Raw genomic sequence first — 16,287 nt, forward strand, 5'->3', positions numbered from 1 at the left:
CCGCTAGTGCTTTAAGATAGTAATAACCTTCCCCGCATCTGTTTATGTGGAAACTGTCTAATCCAGTCACTTCATCACAAGGAACAGGCTGTGGCACTCCCACCCGCTCCAGCATGAACCTTTTGCCTTCCCCCTTCACGTGGCAGCAGCAGGATCTCAAAGTATTCACTTAGTCCTCAATTCTCTACCCAGGTCTCAAAAGTCATATTTCACTGTATCAAATACTAAATGTGGGATGACATTTAATTTTCAGCACAGGTTATATACCATGCCAGAGCAGCGATCTATAGATCTAACACTCTGATATGTGCTATATACCTGTACAGCATATAACCATGCATTTAGAGAAATACCATTGACTTACCATCCAGCTATTTAAAATGAATTAAAAGCAGCCTCAGTTTTCACATCTGCTCCCAAATCTCCTTGCCAATTTGCAACATCAATTTTCTTTAGCCACTTTTTTTCCCCCTTCTCGCACATATCACCTTTCTTGGTGTACAAGAGATGCAAGATAACAAATTAAAACTGACTACTCAGGGAGAAGCTGTGTGCGTGATCATTCTCACACATGCCTGGCACTGGCTGGCCTCCCTTTTGATGGGACACAGCCCCCACAATATTGTTTGGGGCTCACCTCACCATGTCTGCTACATTTTAAACCTTCAGAATCCAAACAGAAACCAAACCTCAACTTAGCTTAAAAAATGTAAGCCCACTCCAGGGGTGCAGTTGATCTATAGCTTCGAGTCTCTTAGTGCATATGCCCTCCCCTCCTCCCCCAAAGACAAATCTTAACTTTTCTGGCCTTGGACTCCCAAGCTCTGTTGATTTACACAGAAGCGTCCAAGGAACTTGCGACGGTCAGCTCTTGCATGTTTTTTTCTGCTTCTGAGCGGCTGTACTAATGGTTTCAGCCCTTACAAAGAGCACCAGAGCAGCTGTACTTGGGTCACATCAAAGGTCCAGCAAGTCCAGTACCTCATCTTTAACAGGAGGCAATAGCAGATGCTCATTATAAGCTGCTATCAGTTTACATTAATATGCCAGGCTGCACAAATCACAGCTGAAGCCTCTGACTCATCATCTATCTCGGAGTTAGCTGCCCTTGTTACAACCCTCACTCCTGCTTTTGGGAGTAGATGTGGTAGAGAGAAGGTAATCAGTTTAGCTGCAGCTATATATAAGGAAAAGTGAACCAGAGCCTATAGACTCTTCCACATGTTTTAAGTGTGACCTCTTCGTTTTCAGTGAGAAATTGAGCCGAGCCTCCAAATTGCTACAGCTATCTGCCTAGCCTCATTCTCCTGCCCCTGACATCAAAAATGAAAGTATTTCTCCTAAAGCTTTTATGTATTGTAGATTCACCGGGAAAAAGAATATGTCTCTGACTGTGTAAAATAAACAGTAGAATTAAAAACCAGGGTTTTTTTTTCCTTTGTCAGTCTGAGCATGTAGGTACTACTTGCAGTAATAAAAGCTGGAAAATTCTTAGATCAAGGTGATATTTAAATTGGAAGACGTCCCTTAAAGTTATCCCCTTTAGAATACAGTTTTACACATTTGAAGGGCTATTAAATCCCACACAAATCCCCATGGATTGTCGCCGGTGGGAAAGGCCGTGGATGTACAGCTTCTTGTAGGAACGGGCATTTTCATTTGGAAATGCAGCTGGACAGATAAAATTTGGATCAATGTTGCCTTGTATTAGATCACCTGGTAAATTTGCTTTGTTTAATGGGCTTGCATGTGTTTAAATAATTTACAGACTACACTGTTGCCTGATGAAATGTTGGGAAGTACAGAGGCGAGTAATAAGAGTTACTTCTTTTGGAAGGAAGGATATGTAGGAAGAGACAATGGACAAAATCTGACCTTCACAATATTGGTATGGTGTAAGAATAGCTTAGTTGCTAGCAGATGGCAGGACAGGTTAATATTTTGACTTTAAACTCATGAACTTTATGGGCAAGTAGTGTATCTTTAGCACTGGGCCTGAAGTAATCACTGCTTTGCTCTTACTTAGTCTGGACTTTGGAAGATTATAGGGAAACAACACTAGTCAAAATTTGAATGCAGTACTAGATAGAAAAATGAGGTTTCAGTTAAAATGGTATTTTCACAGAAAGTACCCAGCCTCTTGCAATTTTTTTTTGCATTGTCAAAATACTGAATACTTGGACAGCACCAAAACTCTCTCAGTTTATCTCTGAAAACTATTCCTTCCCCTTCCCTCCTCTCCTAGACAGAAAAGCCCCATATTTTTCCTTGCATGGAACCTAGTTTCCTAGCCAAGCCCACTAGTAAATCAAAAATTTTTACTACTTTTGCATGCGTGTAAATAACTATGCAAAGTAATGAAGATAGGGGCTGTGGGACTTCTGTGTACTCTGTTTTTTTCAAACCCATTATCCTCCATGGTTACAGCATTTTTCTTCTCTATACTCCTTATGCCTTCTTTTTGCTACACTGTAAACATAAAAAAAACCAAAAAAACTTGAAGGCAAAATTCATAACAACAACGGGTTGGAACTACTGCCAGCTTTTAAAAACCATTGTTTAATTGAAAAGTTATAAAGTAAAAGCAAGTACATGAATTGTTGAAATTGTCTGCGTGAAACATTTATAGCGAAAAACTCCATTCCATAAAGATAGATGGAAAGACATCTTTTATGCAAAAATAAAACAATTTATTTGCCTGCAAAGCTGACATCTTGTAAGCGTGCCTCTGGAGAACAAACTGGAGCACAGAGCTGCAGAAAAATGCAAACCCTACTTGCCAAAGCATTCCTGCATCCCCATGGGTGACCTAAGGGAGGGGATGGGGAGCCAAAGGTGGCACTGAGATGTAATGAATTAACCTGCCTTCTCCCATGTGAAGAAGTGTAAATAAAAATCAAAGGGATCTTTATCCCACTGACAATATGGTATGCAAGGTCACATGGCCTAATATTTTAAGAGGATTAGAGCTAAATCTCTGCAAACTTTGAAATGGCCCAACCAAGCCTGTGAGCTTTTCGATTTAAATGGGTGCACAGCATGACTTCTACGATCAGCTGGAATTTGGCAGGGTGAGATGGAGTGAAGTGGACTCTGAAACAATTCAGTCCTGCAATGATTGGTTTTACAGGGTATCTGTTAATTTGGAGCTGTGCAGGAGGTGGAAACAAAGCGGATCACCAAAAGAGCTCGACACTTAATTATGAACAAAGTTTGTGCAAAAAGGAAAAAAATCCGTGATATTTATTAATCACCAAATTAGGAACACCATTTCTGTAGTTTTGCTTCATTTCTAGGAGAACTGCAAACACCAGGGTCTAACTGGAGCATCACAAACCACTTAAACAGCACTTCCACCCCTCTCAAAAGCCATAGTTCTCTGAAAACATGCAAAGCATACAGGAGAAAGCTCTGCTCTGGACAGTGAAGAACAGCCTTTTACCAAAACATCTCTATTTGAACCTCAGATGTTACCATGTGCAAGATGCATGCGGAGTAAATCTATTCACCAGATGGGGAAAATTGCTAATTGTCCAGCAGAATCTAGCCACCAGCTGGCAGGCAGCTATCATCACGCAAACAAGAAGCAATCCCAATAACCACACATAAAAATAGTATAACAACATGCATTCGACCTGAACCATCAATTGTCTTTAGGGGCACAGCTGACAAAAAAAAAAAAAAAAAAGCATCTGCTCTGAAATCAGAGTGTGCGAATTCATGTGCTTGTGTTTTAGGAGTATTGCAAAACACTTCCACGCTAAAAGCAGTGGTAGCAAAGCAGCTGGGGAGATACATTCCCTCTAATGCTGATGGCTGCCCTTTGGAACTCAGATTTGATCCTCCACATATGGAGAGATGTGAACATTTGCTTCCCAGAGTAGTGTCCCAGATAAGTACTTCTCAAATATTTGCGCCAATACAGTACCTGCAGTTACCTAGGAATTGAACTGCTGCTGCTCTGCCAGAAAGTTTGGAAAGGTACAACAATTTTGGTGTGAGTGCAGAACCCTTCTAGGCCTTAAGAAAATTTTTATTTTCTGAAAAAAATGAGAACAACTTAAATTATTTATGGAAAAGAGCTGCAAAGAAGCAGCTGATGAATTCTGGTTAGCTCTGTACCTTTTATCCTTTCATGTGGAAGTGCTGATGCGGAGATGGAGCATTTCCTTTCCTTTGCCACAGCCAGTGGTTTTTTTACAGCTCTGTCATGTCCACTTTCTTCTAGCCTTCCCGTTTCTTCTACTAAATGAATTAATGAGATAGCCAAGAGGCCGGTGGGTGAAATGGAAAACTGCAGGAGAGAGAGTGAATTTTTCAGGAGAAAATGTAAGGAGTTTTTAACCAACCACAAGACCCACTCAGAAGGCAACGTTCAGCATGTGTGGACTGAGGCTCTCTCAGTAACCCTTAAGACAACAACAAAAAGTGCTGCTTCGAAAGTTTTTTCTTTTCAATGTTATTCAGTGGCAGTGTGTTCCCAGAGGCTTCCCCGGCAAAGCACGTTGCAGGCAGCAGGACCGAGAAGCTGCTGGGGGGGCTCAGCGTTCTCCAGCTGCCGTGCATTCGGTCAGACTCTCCCCTCTACACCTGTGTGTCCCTGAGAGGTCAAACCAGAAGTCTTGGGGGGGGGTTAAGTTAAAAACCAAAACCAAAAAACACTCAAGAAAACAGCATTTTTAGAAGGCACAGCCAAGTAAGCAACATTCTACGTAATAACCCAGTTTTAAGCACCTATCTGAAGATCTTAATTAGCCTATTCTGCTGTTAATTTCGCATATCCCCTCTTTGCCTTCAGTATCTTTATAGAACAATTTGCAGGCAACTGCATCTATGCTTAAACCCGTATCCATCTAGGCAGGATATGATTATGATTATTTATGATTAGTCCTCCAAGCATTCCCAGTTGATCAGCATAAGAACACTGAGAAATTAACCCCCTGCACTCCTGTCCCTAAGTAACCCACGGCACCCCTCTAAAGTAATAAATATTTTTTCCCAACAAATCTTTTATGGGTTATTTTTCCTTTTCTGATATACTCTTGTTAGGAGTTTTACAGAACGTTCTCAACTATGTTTTTATTTGAAAGAACATCTTTATCTTTTTATTCTTAGATATTCTTGGGACAAAATGCCAGTTTGCAGTTTGGAGCCAGTGATTTTTTACCTGTTTCTGTCCCAGGTAAGGTGCCCCGGGACCGTGCCTGTCGGTGTAACGAAGTGGTGGCAGCTGCCAGAGCCCTCAAGCCTGGAACGGGCACTGACACAGTGATGACGGGATGCCCCATCGGTTCACCCAGGTGTCCCCTTATGGGCCCAGGAGAGCACCCCGTCCTCCGTCCCGGTCCTCCCGGCCACAGCTTGGACCCCTGTGGCATGGTCAGAAGAACAGGTTTGGCTTATTCGAGCAGAGCTGACCATCAGGTACCCCCTAGGCAGCACTGCTCACAGGATTTGAGCACCTCATTATCCCCTGTCCCATTTTGGATCCTCCTTTCTGCCACCCTCATACCTCCCTTTGCCTACCGCAGCCTCTTCCCAAATAAACAGCAGCCCTTTTTTTCCCACGGGTGCCAGTTTTGCTATGTCTATACCCAAATAAAGTATTACTGATATGGTTACCTAGGTGCCGGTGGCCTTGCAGGACTACGGCCAGGAAGGTCCCCAGCAGTCCCCAGCTCAGTTATTTGTGAAGCCTGGCCGTTTCTCACATAAGTCCCTCTTAGCCACCTGTGAAATCCAGCCATCCCTCGTAGTGCTATCTCTAACTTCTGTCAGTTCCTCACGCGGTCATCTGTCACATCCAGCAATTTCTCATGTCATGTCCCGTCCTTTTCCGCTGAACATCCTGCTCGGTTGGCTTAACGGCAGGGCAGGACCCAGCTAGAGGTGCAGACATTTGCCTGCAGCCTGAAAAATCAGGTGAGGAGACCCAGCATCCAAGTCACTTCTCTTTTCCAAAGTAAAATGTCCTTTTGTGCACAAAAGATACTGTAAACTCATGTCCAGTGTTTCTCGACCAATCCTTCCCCAGAGGCTGCTCTGAAGGCACGCTGCAGCGCAGGGCAGTACATTTGGCAGTCTATTTTCAAGCCTAACTATTTTCCTATACCTAGTGCTTGAGGTTTTTTCTGGCTTCTGATTCATTGCTCCTTTTTCGGGGCTGTAACTGAGGTGGTACACTACACTCTTTGGAAGAGTTACTTTCTGCCAACAAGCATAACAGCAATGTGCTTGTGTGTAACGCAACATGTGAAAATAGGAGGCCCTTCAGATCTTGAACACAACATACCATGGAGCGGTCTGGCTGAAGTTTAGCTGCTCAGTGAGATGGGTATAAAATGAAGTTTCGTGTTACAGGTAAACTGATTGAACAAATACTGAAACTGCAATCCCTGATTTTCTCTATGTTCTTGCAATTTCTCCCCCTTGCATCAGCTCTGGGTGTTCATCTGACCCCACAGCAGGCTGTCGCAAGAGGGAAAATACAACAGCATAGACAGCAACTCACTAATGCAAGCTTAGTTTAGGCTGCAGGCTCAATCCATTTTTGACTCGAATCCTAGTCAGAGACGCCTCTTCAAAGTAAATGCAATCTGGAAGACTCAGACTTCTGCACCCACGCTAACAGCCATGTGCAAAGCCAGTGGAGAAGACAACTATCCCGGACATGTATGACCTCTCTCACCAAATGGGACACTGGGGTGGTATTTCCATAAACTCCAGTTCTTCATGCATGGCCACTGTTGCTAGATTACTTATTTTTTTGTGGAAAACAGACGTGACATTATGTTTCCCAGCTTAGTTTTGCTTTTCCATAAACAAGGAAAAACTGGCTTCTTTCCAGATTTCTATGGAGTTACCTCAAAAATTAAAGCATTGGGGAGAGGGAACCAATAATTTTTGAAAGGTCCTGAGATATATATTTGACTCAGAACTATAAATATCTTTGTTGGATAGCACAACAAAATAGCATCTGAAAGAAGCCAATATATTTTCAACATCGAAGAGGCAGAATACTTTTTACTAAAATTACGATGTATTGACTTTGCTGCCATTGCCTCCCGTCGTTCATAAGCATTTGAAGCCCTTGCCTCTGCTGTGGATGCCCAGACAGTATCCTTATAGAGCAGAAAAGATTTCTTTTATAAATTTACGTGATATCAACATAATCCCACCTAACAAAATGCACGGGGAGGAAAATAAAGGCTGTGAAATTAGCTTCTCTGGGGTTAGAAGTGCATTATGGGTAGCAATTAGAAAATGCCTGCACTAACCGTCAACCAAGTGAGTAGGTTTAGCACATCACAGAAATTAATGAGTCTGCATGTAAAAGTTGATAGCAATTCTTTCCTCAAAACTACCTCCTTGCTTGCAGCACAGCAAATGCAATTTAACTTCTTGAGGCAACAGAGACAGTTCTCACTGAAATGGAGAGAGCGGTGAATGCAGATGCCATGGTCCCTAATGCAAGGAATGCAATAGGGCCTCTGCCCTAACTTGCTCTGCCTTCCTTCAGCTTCACTTCTCTGGCCAAGGGGCTCCTAGCTGCACTCCTGCATGTTTTATATGCTATGCTCCTAGCAAGATACCTATTTGCTGAAACACTTGATCCTTTCATGCGGTGGTTCTCCCTCCCCATCCTCCTAGGGACATTTCTAGGTAAGGTCTTTCTTTACTAAAAAAACCCAAACAAAATAAAGTTCGGGCACAACTAGCAAAGGGAATTGTCATGGTTTAGCCTCAGTCAGAAACCAAGCACTACGCAGCCGCTTGCTCACCCTTGCCCTCCGGTGGGATGGGGGAGAGAATCTGAAGAGCAAATGTAAGAAAACACATGGGTTGAGATAAGAACAGATTAATAATTGAAAATAATAATAATAATAATAATAATAATAATAATAATAATAATAATAATTGTAACAAAAAGGAAAACAATGAGAGAGAGAAAGAGAGGAACAAAACCCAGGAAAAGAAAACAAGTGATGGAACCACTCACCTCCCACCGACCAACACCCAGCCCATCCCTGAGCAGTGATCACTGCCCCCCAGCCAACTCCCCCCAGTTTCTATACTGAGCATGACGCCATATGGTATGGAATAGCCCTTTGGCCAGTTTGGATCACCTATCTTGGCTGTGCCCCCTCCCAGCTTCTTGTGCACCTGGCAGAGCATGGGAAGCTGAAAAGTCCTTGACCAGTGTAAGTATTACTTAGCAACAACTAAAACATCAGTGTGTTATCAACATTATTCTCATACTAAATCAAAAACACAGCACTATATCAGCTACTAGAAAGAAAATTAACTCTGTCCCAGCTGCAACCAGGACAGGAATGAAAACAGCTGAAAAATAAGACAAAGCACAGCCTGGCCTTGTGTCATTGAGATTCCCATGCTGGTTTATTTCCAGCCAATATCAAAGTTCCCCAGGCCACATTCACATGCTAGAGGTGGTCCACCTGAAATAAACAGCCCATCTCCTCACTTAGAAGCTGCCACAGGCCTAGAGAACAATCAGTCACAAGGGAGTGAAATAAAATGATGAGAAGAGGGTAGGGATCATAACACTAATAGAAACACTGAACCAAGGCAAAGCAGAGGAGTCTGGAGCACCATCACCTCTTTGAAAGGAACCTGAAGGGAGAGGGCTAGCACCTTCTAAGGGAACAACTTCTGTTTGGATGCTCAGCACAGGCTGGGACTTGAAGTAGGTCCCTGACACAGAGCAACTGCATTTCAAGCTGCTTTCCTCTAATCAGACAGTTGGCCATCTTTCTTGGTAGAAAGAAGAAGCTGAGGAGTGGCAAAAAGGGCTAATACAGAGAAAATGAAGACAGAAATGAAACACCTGTAAGACTGTTACTTGTTGTACTGCAAAAAGGACACAATCTTGTTTCTTACCTCCCATGAAAGAGACAACTGTCTGGGGAATAAGAAAATTTCATCGTAATAATACGCAGGACTTGACTGAGGAGTTACAAGGTCAAGAATTTGCCTTAAGCGTGATGAGTGGAGAACTGATCTGAATAGAAATGTTTAAGTATGTTTAAGAATTAAGACTCGTTAAAGGAAATCCCTCCTTTGCTTTCTCATTCCATTATGTCCAACGTCACTGTAGTTCTGTCACGAGAGGACATGTTTCTAAGGGTCCTTTTCCACAGGGACTCACTTTCTTTCCCAGTGCGGTCTTTTCTCATCAATCACTCCCAGCCTCTTTTCTCTCTCCTCTAAATGTCTTGCTCGGACTGATTGGCTTCACCCTTCCTGAACAGTGGCTCCCTCAGCTCACGCTGCGTTCACACCTTTCCCCATATCCTGCAGCCTGCACAACTATGCCCTGCCACTCCAACCACTCAAATACTTCACATGCACAGCAGTTGTCTTTCTGCAGAGTGACACCCAACTGCATCATGCAGAACCGAACCATGAAATCCAGGAATTAAACATGATATACTGCAAGAGAGTTATTAGAAGAGGGCTGCATGTTCATCCAAAATAGGACTGATCGCAGTAATGTACCATTCAAACAAGGACAGGTGATGGCAGAGCTATGTGCACCAAACATATTGTCATGGGGACTGGAGACCCCGCTCATTAAAAGTCCTACTACTCGATTTAAAGAACAGTTGAGTAGCTTTCTTCGCCTCTGACGGAGTCTGCTGCTTGTCTGCCAGCTGTCATATTGTCCCTATCTGAGGGAGCTTTTACACTTGGAGCTCATAAAATATACTTCTGATGAGCTCTCTTTGCCTTTATAACGAGACAGATTATACTATGCTGAAGATATTTTCAGACACGTTCTCAAGGAAAAAATAAATCCAATACTTCAGAGAGAAGCTTCACCTTAAAACTGAAGCTGCATAAATGGTGCATATCTTTTCCCCAAAACTATGTAGTGCAGGTTTGCAGCAGAGTTCATTGAGGTCTTTACCAGTTGATTTTGCCTCCATAGTTATGAGAGGGGTGTATGTGTTTTGCTTAAGAGCAGAAAAAGCGTTAGCCCTTTCCCCCCGCCTGTAGTACATAAATGCTTTATGCCGAACATGTACCCCTAGTAGAACGGGAAAGGTTTGTCAGTCCTCAGTATACCAGGATCTCATCACCAAAATACACACCTCGTGTCCTTACAAGCCATGAAACACGTCACGCATTAAAACTGTGTGTGATTTTGCCAAAACCAGTGGAGAGATGAAGTTATTAAATTATTTGTTACTCAGTAGCTATGGTGGGACAACTATACCTATTTTTTAACATCTCCCCACTTGGATGATACTCAAGGGGAAAAAAGTATATTCCAGTGTAAACAAGCACACATTTTATCAGTCTAAAAACCTACACAAACAATAGCACTCACTTCAGCTACATCTCACATAAAGGGGGAGCTCATCCAAAAGTTGGTCCCAGACCTGCAGAGTGCTCCATGCAGATGGCAAGATGTGCCTACAAAGCTATTGAGGTCTACAGAGGAAGACCACATCAAATCATGCATCCATACATTCCTCCAAGCAACCCCACAGGCAATGCCTAAGTAACTGCTGCGTTAACTCACTCTCAGGCAAATCATGAAGACCACAACCACACATCAGGGGAAGGGGAATAAAGTATCTTCTGCTGCCTCTTCCAACTGTGTGGACTAGTACATGCCAATCAGAGAACAAAAAACAGAGCAAGGGGGTCTTCTATCAAAGCATTCTCCAAACAAGGTTAAAGTTACAAATGCAGAAAAGAGCAAGAAAATTACTGTTACAATTATTTACAACCATGCTGAGAAGAAAAGCAGACTGTCAGTGCTATTTGTACTATTAAATCATTGCCTAAAGCATATCTATTGTATTCTTACAATCAGGAACCCAGGAAGCTCCTTTCCCAGTCATGTGCCTTGTTCTCTGGATAAAGTCATACTTGCCCAAGAAATTTTATTTCTTTGTGCAACAGGAGAGGCAGAATATTACCCCCAAAACTGTTTGTTGCGGTGCTCTTGCAAGCGGCAGGCATTTGAAGTCACTGACTCTTCAAAAATGCACTACACCCAGGCATCTGATCTCCTGGGTGGATGCTATCACAACTATGCAATTGTAAAACTGAGGTGGCATTCAAAGCATCAACACTTTTAGAAAGATTTGCCGGCGTACCTGTGTTTTACACAGAACACAGCGCTACTGGCAAACATGAAGAGCAGGTACGTCAGGGAAGCTGGCCACAAAACTCTCACATCTTTAGCTCGTGACCAGATTTAGGTGGGGGATAGCTGCTGACGTGCTTTGAGCTGTCGGGATGGCAGAAGCTCTGCGCGTGTGCAGAGCAAGTTTCATCACTGGAGCTGCATTTGAGTTCTCATATTCCCAGGTCAGGGTACAGGCCCAGAGTGCCTTCTGACCACAGAAACACACTGGCAAACAGCTGCAAAAAGTGATTTATCTGGACGATCAGGGAAATGTATCCTAAGGTCATGATGTTAAATTTGGATGCAGCACTGGGGAACTTTACACAAGAAAACGTAACTGACTACAATTTTCCAGGTGCAGAATAGGACAGGCTTTAGGCGGGACTTTTTTCTACTCTTAGAAACAAAAGTCCTTTTGTGGACTTGGGTTCTTGTCATTTAGTTATCTGGTCCCATACAAAACATGGTAGGTTTGACATTCCTTCACCCCTCCCAGTGCCTTGGAGAGGATCCACAGGCAGATCACACGTCAAAGATTACCTTGCATTTGCCCACCCAAGCCTTCCTGGCTGAACGGTGCAGACAGGCAGACAGCTGGGTCTTCACCTTCTAAAAAGAAGCAGTAGAGTTTTAATAGCTGACAGGCCATTTGCTGGGGCTCACTTCTTTGCATTGCTGTACTGTTTTGTACTTTGAAGCTTTTTGTAGACCTGAATGAAAAGGAAAGTAAATGAAACTGCTGTAGTCCCACTGCTATGTGCTGGAAATGGACAATGTTCAGCAATCCAGTTGAGCAGAAAAAGCTGGGAGAGGTTTTAGTTAGGTTTTAGTTAGTTTTCTATTAGTATTTCCAAAGGCTTTACCATGGAGGGGTAGAACCTGTTGGAGAAAGCCCCGTGCAATGGGCAGTGCTCATATTCCCTGTGAACCACTGGTCTGTAGATGCAAGAGGGTCAAATGAATAAGGGAAGTTCAGTCATATATATATAAAATATATATACACACACACATATCTATGATCCATACATGTATTTGGTTATATCCCAGTTCCACGTAAGGTGATAATGAGCCTGACACACTCTTTCCCTCCAGATAACCTGGTCTTCACATAAACAAAAAGCACATGCGTGGGGCAAACAGGAGCCAGAGCTTGCTCCAAGAGGCAATCAAGAAGCAACCATTATCTCTTTTTTTCTCCAAATTGAGTTTTAGAAGACTATTCATAATCAGTTTATTCACATAAGTGTGTTTCGTCACTCAGATTCCAGTCATCTGTCGTACAATGCTAAATTACTGTCTCCTGGAAAAGAAAGTTGTTTTGAAGAGATTCACAATAAAGGCAAGGCTGTTGATCTACATAGGCAGAAAGACATATCATGCCAAGTTTTATTTATGTATGTTTTTGTTTTTTCACTGTTTTGTCAAGCACCCTGCAGCACAGTTCAGTGATAGCGGGTAGTGTTTGAATGAGTGGGTACAGGATGTCAAACTGAGTGTACAAGAATGAAAGCATTGGCCTCGACTATGGAAGGTCTGGTTGACTTAAAAGCTAATTCAATGAAACAAGCCTTCACTCAGCTGGTTTGCTGAAAGTGTGCAAGCAGACTTTTTTTTCTTCTTCTTTTTTTCCTTCCTGTCTTTTGAATGTGTGTTGCAGGGCTCAGGCATCTGTTCACAGGCTTTCTCTTTCTTACCACAGAGAAAAAGCTTCGCACCTGCCTGAAAGATGGAGTTAGGACACCACGCCATTCTAATTAGTTATGAAAGAATTTTCTTGCTTCCCTTTGGTTCTGGGCATGCCTTTTTTTGCCTCACTCACGCCTCTTAAACCTCCCTCAGCTACATCGCCTCAGGACGCTCACAGCCTGGTACAGCAAGTTGTGAGATGCTCAGCCTTTGCCTCTGATCAGTGCTGGTCCTCTGTGAGCCGGCTGCTGTGCAGTGGGGAGGATGGGGCGGGCATGAGGCAGGGACGGGAACTCTGGCTGCTCGGGGATGGAGCTGATCACCTCCTCATTAGCCTTGTTTCCAGTCCACTGGCCTGCAGAATGACAGTCTGGAGGTCACTTGCTGGTCTGGATCTCCAGCTGGGCTCGTCGTGACACCTAGTCGGGAGCTGGGGCTGTCTCATCCTGTTATAATTGGATCAGTCTTCTGGCTTGTCTGGGCAATGGAGAAGTTCTGTAACATTTTCATGTATATTCCGATACTGTATGTACTTATCTTGTCACAACTAAAGTGACTTAGTCACATAAGAAGAAAGGAAAAGAATAAATCCTTCAGATCCTGCAGGATAAAAATGGCCTTCTTGAATCAATCTTCATCTGACGGTAGTGTAATTATGGATTATTTACCAAGATCCAGTCTCCTACTCAGAGCACAAAAATTGCCAAGGTGCCTGGCGCTAGTAAATTAGATAACACACAGGGTGATTTGTCATTGTTACAGATCATTAGTTCTTTTCATGTTTAAACTTGCCCTTTGCAAAGATAGACTTTTTTTGGGTGTCTGGAAGATACAATATGCTTCAATCACGACTCAACTGGTATGTTAATCATTGCACTGGATTGATTCTGCCCTCTCCCAGAAAACAGCATTAAAAGCTTTATAAAGTGAGAGCAAAGAAAGCAAGCCACAAATGGACAAATAAGCCTTTGCCAATAGAGAGACTGTAAGGTCAGGAACTTTATCAGCAGCCACAGTGTGAAAGTTACTGCTCTTTCACCTATTCCTGTGACCAACACTGTCCCCATCCTCTGTTCCCCAGGTATTTAAGAAAAGAGATCTCTTAATGGGAGATTTGTGAAACTCCTGGAGGTCTGATAGAACTGTCTGAACTGGACCACTTGGAAGTGATGGCATCCTAAAATCCTTTTCCTTGCAGGTGGGAAAGTGTTACTGTGCTGCCCTCTAATGCTCACAGCCTTGCATTCACTCACAGATGGGGAGGTTTAAGGTTAGTGCCGCTGAATAGGCAGAATACCTCTTTTTTTGTCTGCTCTCATCACATAAAATCGGAAAAGCAAGGCTTTATACTAAATTCAGTGTTGCTTTTCCTATGCAATCACACTTGTTATTACGCAGTGAAAGCATGAATTACTGAGCGCTTTGGGGCTGTAATCCAATTTGTGGATATTTCATTTAAAGTGTGCCATGAGTGAATTGTCCCACAGTGATGTATTGATAGGCCCTAGGCTGATACTGTCACTGAGAGGTAAAATAAGGCAACGCAGCACAACTGGAAAAAATAGGGGAACTTTTCTTGAACAAAATCATGAGAGACATGTTAGGTTCCTGTTCCTTTAAATTTCAGAGCGTATAAAAATGATGTTCCCTCATGTTTTATATCTTGCAGAACCATTTCACAGGATCACTTAATCTTTTTCAGGAGCTTCCCTACCCTGGGTTTCTTATTGTTCTCCTTCTGCATCACCTAAAACCCTGTCAAAACTTAAAACCGCTATCCTAATCCAAGATTGACCTGAGCTTGTGCTTTCATACATCCTGTTTTGCACTTAAATAGATGCCAGCAGCTCCCCCTCCTCTTCTTCCTTGCAAAGAGGTGCAGAAAAGAGGGGAGGAGGGGGGCAGGAGCTCCAGTTTAAGGCTCAGCAGCATTCAGCCCCCTTCTAGCTTCAAAACTTGACCTTGGAGCCTGAGAGCTGCAGTAGCCAGACGATTACTACCAGGGTGGGGGCAGGAGGAGGAAGAGGAGCGAGGGAAGGGATGCAAGCAGGAAAACATGTCCACAGAAACCCAGTGAGGGCCAGGATCTAAACTAGCTTGTCAAGCTGCATAAATATTAATTGTATCGTTTAAGCCGACATTCTGCCCCATCTGCAGAGTTTCACTGTAAGAGGTTTCTCTAATAGGGCATGATGTCTCCAAGCGCCTTTTATTAATAATTAAAACGTTGTGTCTCGAATTACCACCCGGTTCATGGAAGATAACGCTGTGTTGGCAGTGTCAGGCAGGGCTGATCCTAGTGCATAATGCCGAGGTGAAGGGGTTAGGTATGCAGCTTTCTGCCTTCCTCCTCATTATTTACATTTCAGTGCTTCCTAAAAGGCACGAGATCATGCCCTGCTTGTGCTCGGCTCCTGCTCCACACCTCTTTTCCCCATCTGCAAAATGACAATGCTTTCATTTGTCAAGCACTTTGAGGCCTACCCACGAAAAGAATCATGTATGAGCTGGCCTGAAAAAGGACTTGTGTGCCCAAGAGCTTTTTTGTTAGAATATACCAGTGAACTTACTAAATGCTAGTACCGACAAGTCTTGCCTTGACTGTGTCCTTAGACTGTCACAGGCAAGCTCTCTCCAGGCACATAGTAAGAGGTCGTTCTGGAAAAAGAAAATACACGCTAAGGAAAAAAAATACACATTTAGGAATTCCTTTCTGCTGAGGAGGGACAGGAGGCAAACGCAGCCCAGTGATTCAGCAGCGCTTCAGCTAAGAGCGCTGAAGAACACTAACAAGATTCAAGCGGTGATGGTGGAGGAGTGTCAGTGCCATGGACTGGTCAGAAAGGTGGAAGGGTAAAGCACCAACTCATCGTATGGCTTGTAGCACACAGGAATGCATGTGTGACCAGCAACAACCCTCCTTCAGGGATCTTAGCCATAGGGAGCAGGAGAAGAGTAGTAATTAAGGGAGAAGATGCAATCAATCCAGATACAAAATATTTTAATTGCAAGTTTGTCCTTTTTTTCCTTTGGAGATGAATTTACATCTGGCAACAGGCATAAAAGTCTGTACAAAGGCAGGTCCATGGCTACAGGTCTGCCACAACGATAAAGTGCAGGGAATGAAGTAGAAATGGCACAGACAGGACTGAGCCCACACAATGCAAAACAGAACCTGGCACAAAGATGTCTAAGGAAATGGTGATCCAAGAATTATGGTTAACGTTGTGTAATCCATACTGTATCAAGATTATGTGTTTAGCTCTGGATGTGGTGAAGCTAGAGTGACCAGGACTCTGCTGGGTTGTGGCATTAGAGTCCATCCAAGTTCACAGTGACTTTTCTCTGGCCAGCTGGGATGTCCCTGGATCACCCTCTGCTCTGCTTTTGATCCAAAATGAGCAGAGCAACTGAATTTGTGAGCACCTGCAACTGGG

This window comes from Mycteria americana, chromosome 2 (genome assembly GCF_035582795.1).
Source record: "Mycteria americana isolate JAX WOST 10 ecotype Jacksonville Zoo and Gardens chromosome 2, USCA_MyAme_1.0, whole genome shotgun sequence".
NCBI lineage: Eukaryota > Metazoa > Chordata > Aves > Ciconiiformes > Ciconiidae > Mycteria > Mycteria americana.